The sequence below is a fragment of the Moschus berezovskii genome, chromosome 4 (genome assembly GCF_049115385.1).
Source record: "Moschus berezovskii isolate FMDL1 chromosome 4, NW_MosBer_1.0, whole genome shotgun sequence".
Classification (NCBI taxonomy): domain Eukaryota; kingdom Metazoa; phylum Chordata; class Mammalia; order Artiodactyla; family Moschidae; genus Moschus; species Moschus berezovskii.
The window spans coordinates 88867431-88882943 of record NC_142463.1 but is presented as its reverse complement, the minus strand read 5'-3'; positions in this window follow the sequence as shown (position 1 = coordinate 88882943).

The window sequence follows — 15513 nt, the reverse complement described above, 5'->3', positions numbered from 1 at the left end:
ATCCTCACGCTCCCCCCGACTCTTTATAATTCCTGAAGGCAGCATATCTTCTAGAACAGACTATTAACGGGATACAAGAAACACCCACAAGGTGCAGGAAGAAGTTCGTCAGTGCTTTCCTTTCAGGGACTAGAGGGGACTCATCCCTTCAGTCGTGTAGCTAAGAGTGATAATCATCAAATGTAAATTAATCAAGTAGATTTATGGCCTAAATAATGAATCCAAATACAGAAGCAGGTCCAGCAAAGAAGATATCCAGGTGCAACTCCAGAAATAACCCGACAACCAGCTAGATGTACTTCATTTCGACTGGGTCAATGACCTGGACTGTGGTAGTCACAGAGGGCTCTGGATGAAGCGGGGAGAGCTGTTCTCCGAGCAGCTAGGAGCCTCTCCTGCTGCAAGGGGGACCAGTAGGGGTGGCCAGGAGGAGCCTGGAGGACACCACACAGGACTGCAGTCAGAGTGGGCCCAGCACAGCGTGGCTGTCCCAGTCCACAGATTCCTGCCCTGATCTTGACCCAGGTGTGGTTTTGTGTAGGAGAGGGTGGCTCAGGTGGCCTTTGATGTCACTCTGTGATACAACCTTCTCAAAAACAATGTCCTACCTGCCAACTTTCCTCTTTGAAGATTGAAGAGTATTTCAAAATTAGGAGAATAGGACAAGGTTGGCCTGTATTTCCTTTTCCCTTGTTTAAAGTACACTACAAAGTAATGGATACACAAAAAGAGATGACAAGACCTTTTCAAAACAAATCGATTTCAGAAGTTAAAAAGGCAAGCTTGGAACTCTACAGGAAAGTCGGTTTAAAATTAGCTAACACTTTTTAAGGATAGAAAGGTCCCAGTATTCAATAAAGGTTTCAGACCACCAGGATAAAGCATGGAGTGGGGGTTTGAAGAAGACAGACTTTCTCTAATCCATGTTAAATCACAGACTCAGAGTCTACACATCTCTGCTAAGCTGGGGAGCAGGGAAAGTGTATCAGCAGAGACCAGCAGAGCTCAGTCCCTCTATGGATGGCCCTAGCCAGTCCCACCCTGCCAGTCCTCATGGCTCAGCTCTGGGTCCAGACTCAGGAGGCAGATCAGGGAAAGGCAGATTCCCTTGTCGTTTTGCCCAAAGGGAGGCAATAGTGGCTCTGGCCACATAAAAGTACTGTTTTATTTTTCATATTATAAAGGAGTTGTCATTCTGAGTTTTACACATCTTAAGCTTAGAAAAAATATATGACCGGATTCCACCAAGAAAATGACTTTTTAAAAACACTAAACAGAATATTAACAGCTAAAATATGTAGAACACATATTGTTATGCTAGTATACAGTCAATCAGTCATTTATCTACAAAAATCATTGAAATTCTGTCATAGAGCAGCACGAGAAAATTCTGGGTACTAAAGGCTGGGACTCAGCTAGGAAATACAAGGAGAGATTTTAAAATATAGAAGAGATTTTTAAGTGTTCCAAACCTCTGAGGAGCACTGAGAGGGAGGGAGGTTGAAGGCAGGAGAAAGAGGCCGTGCCTGGTAGGACAAGGAACTGAGAACATAGGGATGGGCCCCGAGCACGGTGGCCCCCTCAGGAGGAAGAGGTGAATCCTGCAGAAGGAGGAGGGGGGCTGGCCAAGAAGGCTCTCAGCCTCAGTCCCCAGACCCAGGGATCCCACTGATGGGGGCAGTGAGTGTGTGAAAGGCAGTAGGGGGCAGTGGGGACTCTGGCAGAGGGGAAACCGGAGAGAGGGCAGAGGGCGTGATGCAACCAGTGGGTGCCTTGCTGAAATTCAGTGTTAAAGCGGCCACATCTTCTGGATTTACATGCGCTCTTGCTTGACTGTAAGTATTGACAGGTTCTAATATTGTAGAGAACACTGTGCAGGACATCACAATACATAGTGTCCAGTACCCAGTCGAGAATCCTGCCTCTGATCTGACTCTGCACTGCACTCCATCCTTCCAGCTCTACTGCTGACATTCTGAACTCCCAGAGTAAATTTAAAATTCTATGTAAAACAGCCTCAGAATACAAACCAACACATTAAATACCAAGAGTAGTATTAAATTGTGTCCTACTTGATAGTAATTTTTTAAAGGTTTTTTAAGTATTATCTGGATAAACTTTTGTAATCCAGGATATAAAGGATATTTTTTAATCTGACTAGAAAATAAAAGCCATAATTTATAAGATTCTGTGATAGCAGTATATAGTTTAAGATGGGGACTTTACAGGTGATGCAGTGGTAAAGAATCCGCCTACTACTCCAGAATTCTTGTTTGGAAAATTCCATGGACAGAGGAGCCTGGTGGGCTACAGTCCATGGAGTCACAAAGAGTCAGATGTCATAGTTTTAAGAACAAATAAATATAAACAAAGGTTTCAAGAATTTAAACAGGAATTAAACTTAAATAATATGTGGAATTGTATTTCTATGTGTTTCTGTCCTGTCATGTTTTGTGTTTCTAGGAACATTTTTATTTTATCTAGTTTATCCAATTTGTTGGCATATGATTCTTCGGAGTATTCTGTTGCAATATTTTTATTTCTGTAGACTCAGTAGTCCTGTCCCACTTTCATTTCTGATTTTAGTAATTTGCATCTTCTCCTTTTTCTCTTAGTCTAGCTAAAGGTTTATCAATTTTGTTAATATCATAAATCTTTCAAAGAAATTTCTTTAAAATTTTCATTGATTTTCTCTATTGATTTTCTATTTTATTTTTCTGTTTATCTCTCCCATAATCTTTATTATTTCCTTTCTTCTATTTATTTGGGTTTAGTTCTTTTCCTAATTTCTTAATTTATAAAGTTAGGATGTTTATTTGAGATCCTCTTATTTTTAAAGTAGACATTTCTAGCCATAAATCTCCCCCTTAGGAATGCTTTTGTTGTGTTCCATAAGTGTTTGCATTATGTGTTTTCAGTTTCTCTCCTAAGTGTTTTCTTATATTTTGTTGTTATTGTTCAGTCACTAACTCATGTCTGATTCCTTGCAACCAGATGGACTGCAGCGTGCCAGGATCCTCTGTCCTCCACTATCTCCCGGAGTTTGCTAAAATTCATGTCCATTGAGTCAGTGATGCTATCTAACCATCTAGTCCTCACCTGCCCCCTTCTCCTTTTGCTTTAAATCTTTCCCAGCATCAGGGTCTTTTCCATTAAGTCTGCTCTTTGCATCAGGTGGCCAGAGTATTGGAGCTTCAGCATCAGTCCTTTCAATGAATATTCAGGGTTGATTTATTTTAGTATTAACTGGTTTGATCTCCTTGCAGTCCGAGGGACTCTCAAGAGTCTTCTCTAGTACCACAATTGAAAAGCCTTCTTTAGGGTCCAACTCTCACATCGGTACATGACTACTGGAAAACCATAGCTTTGACTATAGGGACCTCTGTTGGCAAAGTGATGTCTCTGCTTTTTAATATGCTGTCTAGGTTTGTCATAGCTTTCCTTCTAAGGAGCAAGCATCTTCTAGTTCCATGGCTGCAGTCAACATCCACAGTGATTTTGGAGCCCAGGTAAAGAAAATCTGTCTCTGCCTCCACTTTTCCCCCTACTATTAGCCTTGAAATGATGGGACCATGTGCCATGATCTTAGTTGTTTCAGTTTGAATTTATACCAGCTTAATTCAAACAGCTCTTAAATACTTTGCTCTTATACATCTCAGTCCTTTCTCTTTGATTATTGGTGTCACAAAATTACATTTTTATGCAAGTGTGTCCAAAAGCATAGATTAATAATTCTTTAATGGACTAGTCTGTTTAATTACCGTGATATTGAATGGTTTGCCTTGGAAACAAAGAGAGATCATTATGTCGTTTTTGAGATTGCATTCAAGTACCACATTTCGGACTGTTTTGTTGACTATGATGGCTACTCCATTTCTTCTAAAAGATTCTTGCCCACAGTAGAAGATATCATGGTCATCTGAGTTAAATTCACCCATTCTAGTCCATTTTACTTCACTGATTCCTTAAATGTTGACATACACTCTTGCCATCTCCTGTTTGACCACTTCCAATTTGCCTTGATTCATGGACCTAACATTCCAGGTTCCTGTGCAATATCGCTCTTTATAGCATCAGACCTTCCTTCCATCACCAGTCACATCCACAAGTGGGTGGTTTTGCTTTGGCTCTGTCTCTTCATTCTTTCTGGAGTTATTTCTCCACTGATCTCCAGTAGCATATTGGGCACCTACCAACCTGGGGAGTTCATCTTTCAGAGTCCTATCTTTTTGCCTTTTCATACTGTTCATGGGGTTCTCAAGGCAAGAATACTGAAGTAGTTTGCCATTCTCTTCTCCAGTGGACCACGTTTTGTCAGAAGTCTCCACCATGACCCATCCATCTTGGGTGACCCTACATGGTATGGCCCATAGTTTCACTGAGTTAGAAAAGGCTGTGGTCCATGTGACTAGATTGGATAGTTTTATGTGTTTGTGGTTTTCAGTCTAGATTATCATGGTAATCCAAATCTATGCCCCGACCAGTAATGCTGAAGAAGCTGAAGTTGAACAGTTCTATGAAGACGTACAAAACCTTCTAGAACTAACACCCCAAAAAGATGTCCTTTTCATTATAGGAGACTGGAATGCAAAAGTAGGAATTCAAGAAACACCTGGAGTAACAGGCAAATTTGGCCTTGGAATACAGAATGAAGCAGGGCAAAGGCTAATAGAGTTTTGTCAAGAGAATGCACTGGTCATAGCAAACACCCTCTTACAACAATAAAGAAAACACTCTACACATGGACATCACCAGTTGGTCAACAGTGAAATCAGACTGATTATATTCTTTGCAGCAAAAGATGGAGATGCTCTATGCAGTCAGCAAAACAAGACGAGAAACTGACTGTGGCTCAGATCATGAGCTCCTTATTGCCAAATTCAGACTGAAATTGAAGAAACTAGGGAAAACCACTGGACCATTCAGATATGACCTAAATCAAATCCCTAACGATTATACAGTGAAAGTGAGAAATACATTTAAGGGACTAGATCTGATAGAGTGCCTGATGAACTATGGATGGAGGTTCGTGACATTGTACAGGAGACAGGAATCAAGACCATCCCCAAGAAAAAGAAATGCAAAAAAAAGCAAAATGGCTGTCTGAGGAGGCCTTACAAATAGCTGTGAAAAGAAGAGAAGCGAAAAGCAAAGGAGAAACGGAAAGATATACCCATTTGAATGCAGAGTTCCAAAGAATAGCAAGGAGAGATCAGAAAGCCTTCCTCAGTGATCAATGCAAAGAAATAGAGGAAAACAATAGAATGGGAAAGACGAGATCTCTTCAAGAAAATCAGAGATACCAAAGGAATATTTCATGCAAAATGAGCCCAATAAAGGATAGAAATGGTATGGACCTAACAGAAGCAGAAGATATTAAAAAGAGGAAGCAAGAATACACAGAAGAACTGTACAAAAAAGATCTTCATGACCAAGATAATCAATGGTGTGACCACTCACCTAGAGCCAGACATCCTGGAATACGAAGTCAAGTGGGCCTTAGGAAGCATCACTAAGAACAAAGCTAGTGGAGGTGATGGAATTCCAGTGGAGCTATTTCAAATCCTAAAAGATGATGCTGTGAAAGTGCTGCACTCAGTATGCCAGAAAATTTGGAAAACTCAGCAGTGGCCACAGGACTGGAAAAGGTCAGTTTTCATTCCAATCCCTAAGGAAGGCAATGCCAAAGAATGCTCAAACTACCACACAATTGCAGTCATCTCACATGCTAGTAAAGTCATGCTCAAAATTCTCCAAGCCAGACTTCAACAATACGTGAACCATGAATTTCCAGATGTTCAAACTGGTTTTAGAGGCAGAGAAACCAGAGATGAAATTTCCAACACCCACTGGATGATCGAAAAAGCAAGAGAGTTCCAGAAAAACATCCATTTCTGCTTTATTGATTATGCCAAAGCCTTTGACTGTGTGGATCACAATAAACTGCAGAATATTCTGAAAGAGATGGGAATACCAGACCATCTGACCTACCTCTTGAGAAATCTGTGTGCAGGTCAGAAAGCAACAATTAGAACTGGACATGAAACAACAGACTGGTTCCAAATCAGGAAAGGAGTACGTCAAGGCTGTATATTGTCACCCTGCTTATTTAACTTATATGCAGAGTACATTGTGAGAAATGCTGGGCTGGATGAAGCACAAGCTAGAATCAAGATTGCTGGGAGAAATATCAATTACCTCAGATATGCAGATGACACCACCCTTATGGCAGAAAGTGAAGTGAAGTGAAGTCGCTCAGTTGTGTCCGACTCTTTGCGACCCCATGGACTGTAGCCCACCAGGCTCCTCCATCCATGGAATTCTCCAGACAAGAATATTGGAGTGGGTTGCCATTTCCTTCTCCAGGAAGGAAAAAAAGCCTCTTGATGAAAGTGAAAGAGGAGAGTGACAAAGTTGACTTAAAGATCAACATACAGAAAACTAAGATCATGGCATCCAGTCCCATCACTTCATGGCAAATAGATTGGAAAACAGTGGAAACAGTGTCAGACTTTATTTTGAGGGGCTCCAAAATCATTGCAGATGGTGAGCGCAGCCATGAAATTAAAAGACACTTGTTCCTTGGAAGAAAAGCTATGATCAACCTAGATAGCATATTCAAAAGCAGAGACATTGCTTTGCCAACAAAGATCCACCTAGTTAAGACCATGGTTTTTCCAGTAGTCATGTATGGATGTGAGACTTGGACTACAAAGAAAGCTGAGAGCCAAATAATTGATGCTTTTGAACTGTGGTGTAGGAGAAGACTCTTAAGAGTCCCTTGGACTGCAAGGAGATCCAACCAGTCCATCGTAAAGTAAATCAATCCTGAATATTCATTGTAAGGACTGACGCTGCGGCTGAAATTCCAATACTTTGGCCACCTGATGTGAAGAGCTGACTCATTTGAAAAGACCCTGATGCTGGGAAAGATTGAAGGCAGGAGGAGAAGGGGATGACAGAGGACGAGATGGTTGGATGGCATCATCGACTCAATGGGCATGAGTTTGAGTAAACTCCAGGAGTTGGTGGTGGACAGGGAGGCCTGGCATGCTGCAGTCCATGGGATCTCAAAGAGTCGAACATGACTAAGCGACTGAACTGAACTGAGTCTCTTAAATTATATAGAAAACAAAAAGAGTTATAAAACAAAGTTACAATAGTAGTACTAGCTTTTATCATTATACATATATTTACCTTTTCCAGGACTCTCTACTTCTTCAACATGATTTTGCATAACTCTCTAGTTGTCCTTGGAGAAGGAAATGGCAACCCACTCCAGGGTTCTTGCCTGGAGGATCCCAGGGATGGGGGAGCCTGGTGGGCTTCCGTCTATGGGGTCACACAGAGTCGGACACGACTGAAGTGACTTAGCAGCAGCAGCTAGTTGTCCTTACACTGCAACCTGAAGGACTCCTTTTAGCATTTTTTTCAGGAAAGATCTACTGGTGACAAACTCAGCTTCCACTTATCTGGGAATGTCTTAATTTCACCTAATAAATGAAGGACAGTTTGCCAGATATTAGATTCTTGGTTGACGGGAAAACCTTTCCTTTATCACTTTGAATATATCAACTCCCTGCTTCTGGCTTCCAAGGTTTCTAAGAGAAATCTGATAGCAGTCTTTTTGAAAATCTCTTCTATGTGTTGTTCCCTTCTTGCTGATTTTAAGATAATGTCTTTTAATAATTTGCACTGTGCCTTGGTGTGTATCTCTTTGAATTCATCCTACTAGGGGTTTCTTGAGCTTCTTGAGTGCTTATATTCACATATTTCATCAAATCTGGTAAGCTTTCAGGCATTATTTCTTCAAAAATCTTCACTTTCTTTTCTCATCTCCATGTAGGACTCCCACAATATGTAGGTGTTCCACAGGTACCTTACATTGCATCCAGGTTTCTTCTCTTTTTCTTTTTTAATTTTTATTTAATAAATGGTACTCTTGAGAGACCCTTGTACTGCAAGGAGATCCAACCAGTCCATTCTAAAGGAGATCAATCCTGGGTGTTCATTGGAAGGACTGATGCTAAAGCTGAAACTGCAATACTTTCGCCACCTCATGCGACAAGTTGACTCACTGGAAAAGACTCTGATGCTGGGAAAGATTGGGGGCGGGAAGAGAAGGGGACGACAGAGAATGAGATGGCTGGATGGCATCACCGACTCTATGGACATGAGTTTGAGTGAACTCTGGGAGTTGGTGATGGACAGGGAGGCCTGGCGTGCTATGCTTCATGGGGTCACGGAGTGTCGGAGACACAACTGAGCGACTGAACTGAACTGAACTGAACTAAGCACAATGCCAAAAACATTAACAGTTAAAATTTCACCAAATGAAAAGATACTATAGAATACACAGTTGTTAAAAGCTACATTAAGTTATTTTACAACTGCCTCAAGCTGCAAAAAGAAAAAAAAACCCAATACCATACCTAAGTTATCCCTCTCTCAAAATAATGCCATTTATGTTATAAACGATGAGCACCCCATCAAAAGAAGGGAGCTGCTTTTGTTAATTCATATATATATATATATATGACTGTATCACTTTGCTATACTCCTGAAACAAACGCAACACTGTAAATAAAATATCGGTTCAGTTCAGTCGCTCAGTCGTGTCTGACTCTCTGCCACCCCATGAATCACAGCACGCCAGGCCTCCCTGTCCATCACCAACTCCCAGAGTTCACTCAAACTCATGTCCATAGAGTCGGTGATGCCATCCAGCCATCTCATTCTCAGTTGTCCCGTTCTCCTCCCGCCCCCAACCTTTCCCAGCATCAGAGTCTTTTCCAGTGAGTCAACTCGTCGCATGAGGTGGCCAAAGTATTGCAGTTTCAGCTTTAGCATCAGTCCCTCCAATGAACAACCAGGATTGATCTCCTCTAGAATGGATCTCCTTGCAGTATAAGGGACTCTCAAGAGTCTTCTCCAGCACCACAGTTCAAAAGCATCAATTCTTTGGCGATCAGCTTTCTTCACAGTCCAACTCTCACATCCATACATGACCACGGGAAAAACCATAGCCTTGACTAGACGGACCTTGGTTGGCAAAGTAATGTCTCTGCTTTTTAATATGCTATCTAGGTTGGTCATAACTTTCCTTCCAAGGAGCAAGCGTCTTAATTTCATGGCTGCAATCAGCATCTGCAGTGATTTTGGAGCCCCCCAAAAATAAAGTCTGACACTGTTTCCCCTGTTTTCCCATCTATTTCCCATGAAGTGATGGGACCAGATGCCATGATCTTTGTTTTCTGAATGTTGAGCTTCAAGCCAACCTTTTCACTCTCCTCTTTCACTTTCATCAAGAGGCTTTTGAGTTCCTCTTCACTTTCTGCCATAAGGGTGGTGTCATCTGCATATCTGAGGTTATTGATATTTCTCCTGGCAATCTTGATTCCAGCTTGTGCTTCTTCCAGCCCAGCGTTCCTCATGATGTACTCTGCATATAAGTTAAATAAGCAAGGTGACAATATACAGCCTTGACGTACTCCTTTTCCTATTTGGAACCAGTCTGTTGTTCCATGTACAGTTCTGACTGTTGCTTCCTGACCGGCATACAGGTTCCTCAAGAGGCAGGTCAGGTGGTCTGGTATTCCCATCTCTTTCAGAATGTTCCACAGTTTATTGTGATCCACACAGTCAAAGGCTTTGGCATAGTCAATGAAGCAGAAATAGATGCTTTTCTGGAACTCTCTTGCTTTTTTGATGATCCAGCGGACGTTGGCAATTTGATCTCTGGTGCCTCTGCCTTTTCTAAAACCTGCTTGAACATCTGGGAGTTCACGGTTCACATATTGCTGAAGCCTGGCTTGGAGAATTTTGAGCATGACTTTACTAGCGTGTGAGATGAGTGCAATTGTGCGGTAGTTGGAGCATTCTTTGGCATTGCCTTTCTTTGGGATTGGAATGAAGACTGATCTTTTCCAGTCCTGTGGCCACTGCTGAGTTTTCCAAATTTGCTGGCATATTGAGTGCAGCACTTTCACAGCATCCTCTTTCAGGATTTGAAATAGCTCAATTGGAATTCCATCACCTCCACTAGCTTTGTTCATAGTGATGCTAAGGCCCACGTGACTTCACATTCCAGGAATCTGGCTCTAGGTGAGGGATCACACCATTGTGATTATCTAAGTGGTGAAGATCTTTTTTGTACAGTACTTCTGTGTATTCTTTCCACCTCTTCTTAATATCTTCTGCTTCTGTTAGGTCCATACCATTTCTGTCCTTTATCGAGCCCATCTTTGCATGAAATGTTCCTTTGATAGCTCTAATTTTCTTGAAGAGATCTCTTGTTTTTCCCATTCTATTGTTTTCCTCTATTTCTTTGCACTGATCACTGAGGAAGGCTTTCTTATCTCTCCTTGCTATTCTTTGGAACTCTGCATTCAGATGCTTATATCTTTCCTTTTCTCCTTTGCTTTTCGCTTCTCTTCTTTTCACAGCTATTTGTAAGGCCTCCTCAGACAGCCATTTTGCTTTTTTACATTTCTTTTCCATGGGGATGGTCTTGGTCCCTGTCTCCTGTCACGAACCTCCGTCCAGAGTTCATCAGGCACTCTATCAATCAGATCTAGTCCCTTAAATCTATTTCTCACTTCCACTGTATAATCATAAGGGATTTGATTGAGGTCATACCTGAATGGTCTAGTGGTTTTCCCTACTTTCTTCAATTTCAGTCTGAATTTGGCAATAAGGAGTTCATGATCTGAGCCACAGTCAGCTCCTGGTCTTGTTTTTGCTAACTGTATAGAGCTTCTCCATCTTTGGCTGCAAAGAATATAATCAGTCTGATTTCGGTGTTGACCATCTGGTGATGTCCATGTGTAGAGTCTTCTCTTGTGTTGTTGGAAGAGGGTGTTTGCTATGAGCAGTGCGTTCTCTTGACAAAACTCTGTTAGCCTTTGCCCTGCTTCATTCCGTGCTCCAAGGCCAAATTTGCCTGTTACTCCAGGTGTTTCTTGACTTCCCACTTTTGCATTCCAGTCCCCTATAATGAAAAGGACATCTTTTTTGGGTGTTAGTTCCAAAAGGTCTTGTAGGTCTTCATAGAACCATTCAACTTCGGCTTCTTCAGCATTACTGGTTGGGGCATAGGCCTGGATTACTGTAATATTGAATGGTTTGCCTTGGAAACAAACAGAAATCATTCTGTCGTTTTTAAGATTGCATCCAAGTACTGCATTTCGGACTCTTTTGTTGACCATGACGGCTACTCCATTTCTTCTAAGGGATTCCTGCCCACAGTAGTAGACAGAATGGTCATCTGAGTTAAATTCACCCATTCCAGTCCATTTTAATTCAATGATTCCTAGAATGTCTATGTTCACTCTTGCCATCTCCTGTTTGACCACTTCCAATTTGCCTTGATTCATGGACCTAATATTCCAGGTTTCTATGCAATATTGCTCTTTACAGCACCGGACCTTGCTTCTATCACCAGTCACATCCACAACTGGGTATTGGTTTTGCTTTTGCTCCATCCCTTCATTCCTTCTAGAGTTATTTCTCCACTGATCTCCAGTAGCATACTGGGCACCTACTGACCTGGGGAATTCCTCATTCAGTATCCTATCATTTTGCCCTTTGATACTGTTCATGGGGTTCTCAAGGCAAGAATACTGAAGTGGTTTGCCATTCCCTTCTCCGGTGGACCACATTCAGCTGTGGTTCATGTGATCAGATCGAGTAGTTTCCTGTGATTATGATTTCAGTGTGTCTACCCTCTGATGCCCCCTCACAAAACCTACTGTCTTATTTGGGTTTCTCTTACCTTAGGCGTGGGATATCTCTTCACAGCTGCTCCAAGAAAGCGCAGCCACTGTACCTTACCTTGGATGAGGGGTATCTCCTCAAGGCCACCCCTCCTGCCCTTAAACGTGGAGTAGCTCCTTTCAGCCCTCCTGCGCCCATGCAGCCACCGGCTATTGGACGTGGGATAGCTCCTCTCGGCCGCCGGCCCTGGCCTCGGGCGTGGGGTAGCTCCTCAGGGCCGCGCTTCTGCATGGTCAGTTGCCCCGCCGGGCCGGCGTCTCTCGCGTCTGATCAATGCAAAGAAATAGAGGAAAACAACAGAATAGGAAAAACAAGAGATCTCTTCAAGAAAATTAGAGAGTCCAAGTGACCATTTCATGCAAAGATGGGCTCGATAAAGGACAGAAATGGTATGGACCTAACAGAAGCAGTAGATTTTAAGAAGAGGTGGAAAGAATACACAGAAGTACTGTACAAAAAAGATCTTCACGAACAAGATAGTCACGATAATGTGATCACTGACCTAGAGCCAGACATCTTGGAATGTGAAGTCACGTGGGCCTTAGCATCACTATGAACAAAGCTAGTGGAGGTGATGGAATTCCAATTGAGCTATTTCAAATCCTGAAAGAGGATGCTGTGAAAGTGCTGCACTCAATATGCCAGCAAATTTGGAAAACTCAGCAGTGGCCACAGGACTGGAAAAGATCAGTCTTCATTCCAATCCCAAAGAAAGGCAATGCCAAAGAATGCTCCAACTACCGCACAATTGCACTCATCTCACACGCTAGTAAAGTCATGCTCAAAATTCTCCAAGCCAGGCTTCAGCAATATGTGAACCGTGAACTCCCAGATGTTCAAGCAGGTTTTAGAAAAGGCAGAGGCACCAGAGATCAAATTGCCAACGTCCGCTGGATCATCAAAAAAGCAAGAGAGTTCCAGAAAAGCATCTATTTCTGCTTCATTGACTATGCCAAAGCCTTTGACTGTGTGGATCACAATAAACTGTGGAACATTCTGAAAGAGATGGGAATACCAGACCACCTGACCTGCCTCTTGAGGAACCTGTATGCCGGTCAGGAAGCAACAGTCAGAACTGTACATGGAACAACAGACTGGTTCCAAATAGGAAAAGGAGTACGTCAAGGCTGTATATTGTCACCTTGCTTATTTAACTTATATGCAGAGTACATCATGAGGAACGCTGGGCTGGAAGAAGCACAAGCTGGAATCAAGATTGCCAGGAGAAATATCAATAACCTCAGATATGCAGATGACACCACCCTTATGGCAGAAAGTGAAGAGGAACTCAAAAGCCTCTTGATGAAAGTGAAAGAGGAGAGTGAAAAGGTTGGCTTGAAGCTCAACATTCAGAAAACAAAGATCATGGCATCTGGTCCCATCACTTCATGGGAAATAGATGGGAAAACAGGGGAAACAGTGTCAGACTTTATTTTTGGGGGGCTCCAAAATCACTGCAGATGCTGATTGCAGCCATGAAATTAAAAGACGCTTACTCCTTGGAAGGAAAGTTATGACAAACCTTGACAGTATATTTAAAAGCAGAGACATTACTTTGCCAACCAAGGTCCATCTAGTCAAGGCTATGGTTTTTCCCGTGGTCATGTATGGATGTGAGAGTTGGACTGTGAAGAAAGCTGATCGCCGAAGAATTGATGCTTTTGAACTGTGGTGTTGGAGAAGACTCTTGAGAGTCCCTTGGACTGTAAGGAGATCCAACCAGTCCATTCTAAAAGAGATCAATCCTGGTTGTTCATTGGAGGGACTGATGCTAAAGCTGAAACTGCAATACTTTGGCCACCTCATGCGACGAGTTGACTCACTGGAAAAGACTCTGATGCTGGGAAAGGTTGGGGGCGGGAGGAGAAGGGGACGACAGAAAATGAGATGGTTGGATGGCATCACCGACTGTGGACACGAGTTTGAGTGAACTCCGGGAGTTGATGATGGACAGGGAGGCCTGGCGTGCTGTGATTCGTGGGGTTGCGGAGAGTCGGACACGACTGAGCGACTGAACTGAACTGAACTGAACTGAGAGGAGAAAGTGAAACCCTTAGCCTGGTTCAGGAGCTGTTTCAGATTTCCTAACTTGTCCTTTTTTCTCCTGATCACTGAGGCAGAATAGCCGAGTATGTAACATGACTGAAGGGTTTGAAGATTAACAACTCCCTCAGAACCTGGAGAGATTAACATGACCTCATCTTCTAATGTTAAAACCTTCACACCACTTCCTCCCACACTGACCTTGATGGAGTTAACAATCCTCCTATCTTTGGCTGTCCTCCACCCACCTCCCAAGAATAACATTCTGGCTTGAAAGAAAGGACCTAAACATACGCTAGGCTCCTCTCTGCAGAGACTGACCTGGAGGACATGCCTCCCACCCCAGTCTTCTCTGCTCTCTTGTCCCTGAGGGGCCATCAGTGATGGGGTGGAAGTGCCCGCTGGCGGTAGCTGTGGCTGGAGCACAGCACTCTTTCTGGATGGTCCTTGGAGGGGCTGCGAGGCTGGCTCCGCTCACTCCTGCCGCCTTGGCCTGCCAGGTGCTCTGAGACCTGAGAAAGGCAGAGCCTCTATTGTGGAAACATCTGGGAAAGAAATAAAATCTTTTTCTACCTCTCAACCCTAGGGATCTGAAAGCTAAACTCTGGAAGGCCTTAGAAGCCAAATGAGAGGGTGGACACAAGAGCTGGGTTGGTGCTAGGGAGAAGGTTCCCTAAAACCTGAAAGGATTTAGGAGAGGGAAGTGCATTCCAGAGAAATGCCCTGGTGAGCTGCCCTGACCCCAGCAGCCTTTGATCCGTAAACATGGTGTTTTCCTCTTGCTTTTCCCTTTCTTAAAATTCCCAGCTCCGGTAGTGACTCATTCAACAAACATTTCAGTACCTCTGTGTGAGGCTTGGAGTATGACTCTGAATGCAAAGAAACAACTCCTACCCTCAGGAAGCCTACAGTTGAGAATTGTGCTGAGTCATTGGGGATCCACCAGCCACATGTGGCCACTGAGAGCTTGAAGTGTGGCTAGTGCCACTGAGGAACTCAGATCTTCATTTTATTTAATCTTAATTAACTTCGTTTTTTAAGCTGATACTCAGTTTCATCACTGAAATCTTTTAGGTATATTTGGGATGATCTGGGCGTGTGACTCAGTTTTTTTCAACTGCAAATGTTTATAAATCTAGATACAGCTTAAGTATTTCCAGTGAAAGTTTAGGATCTGAATTGAGACACGCTCTAAGTATAAAATACACTTCGGATTTCAAAGACTTAGTAGGCACAAAAAGAGCTTGTAAAATATCTTATTAATCATTTTAATTTGATTTACATGTTAAAATTATGATATTTTGGATATTGGGTTAAATAAAATATATTGTTAAAGTTACTTTTATAAACTTTTTAATGAGGCTACTAGAACAGTGAAAATTAGACAGGTGGTTAGCATCATGTGAATATTCCTTGATTTAGGAGAGATTATGTCCCCATAAACACACTGTAAGTTGAAAATGCATTTAATACACCTAGCCCTACCTTAAAAGTTCTCAGAGCACTTACATTAGCCTGCTGTTGGGCAAAATCAATAACACAAAGCCTATTTTATAATGAAGTATTGAATATCTTATGTAATTTATGGAATATCATACTGAAAGTGAAAAGCAGAATCATTGTCTGCTACCAAATGGTGGCAAGTGCCTCCGGTTGTGTATGCACATGTCTGGCTGGGAGCTGCTGACTGGCCAC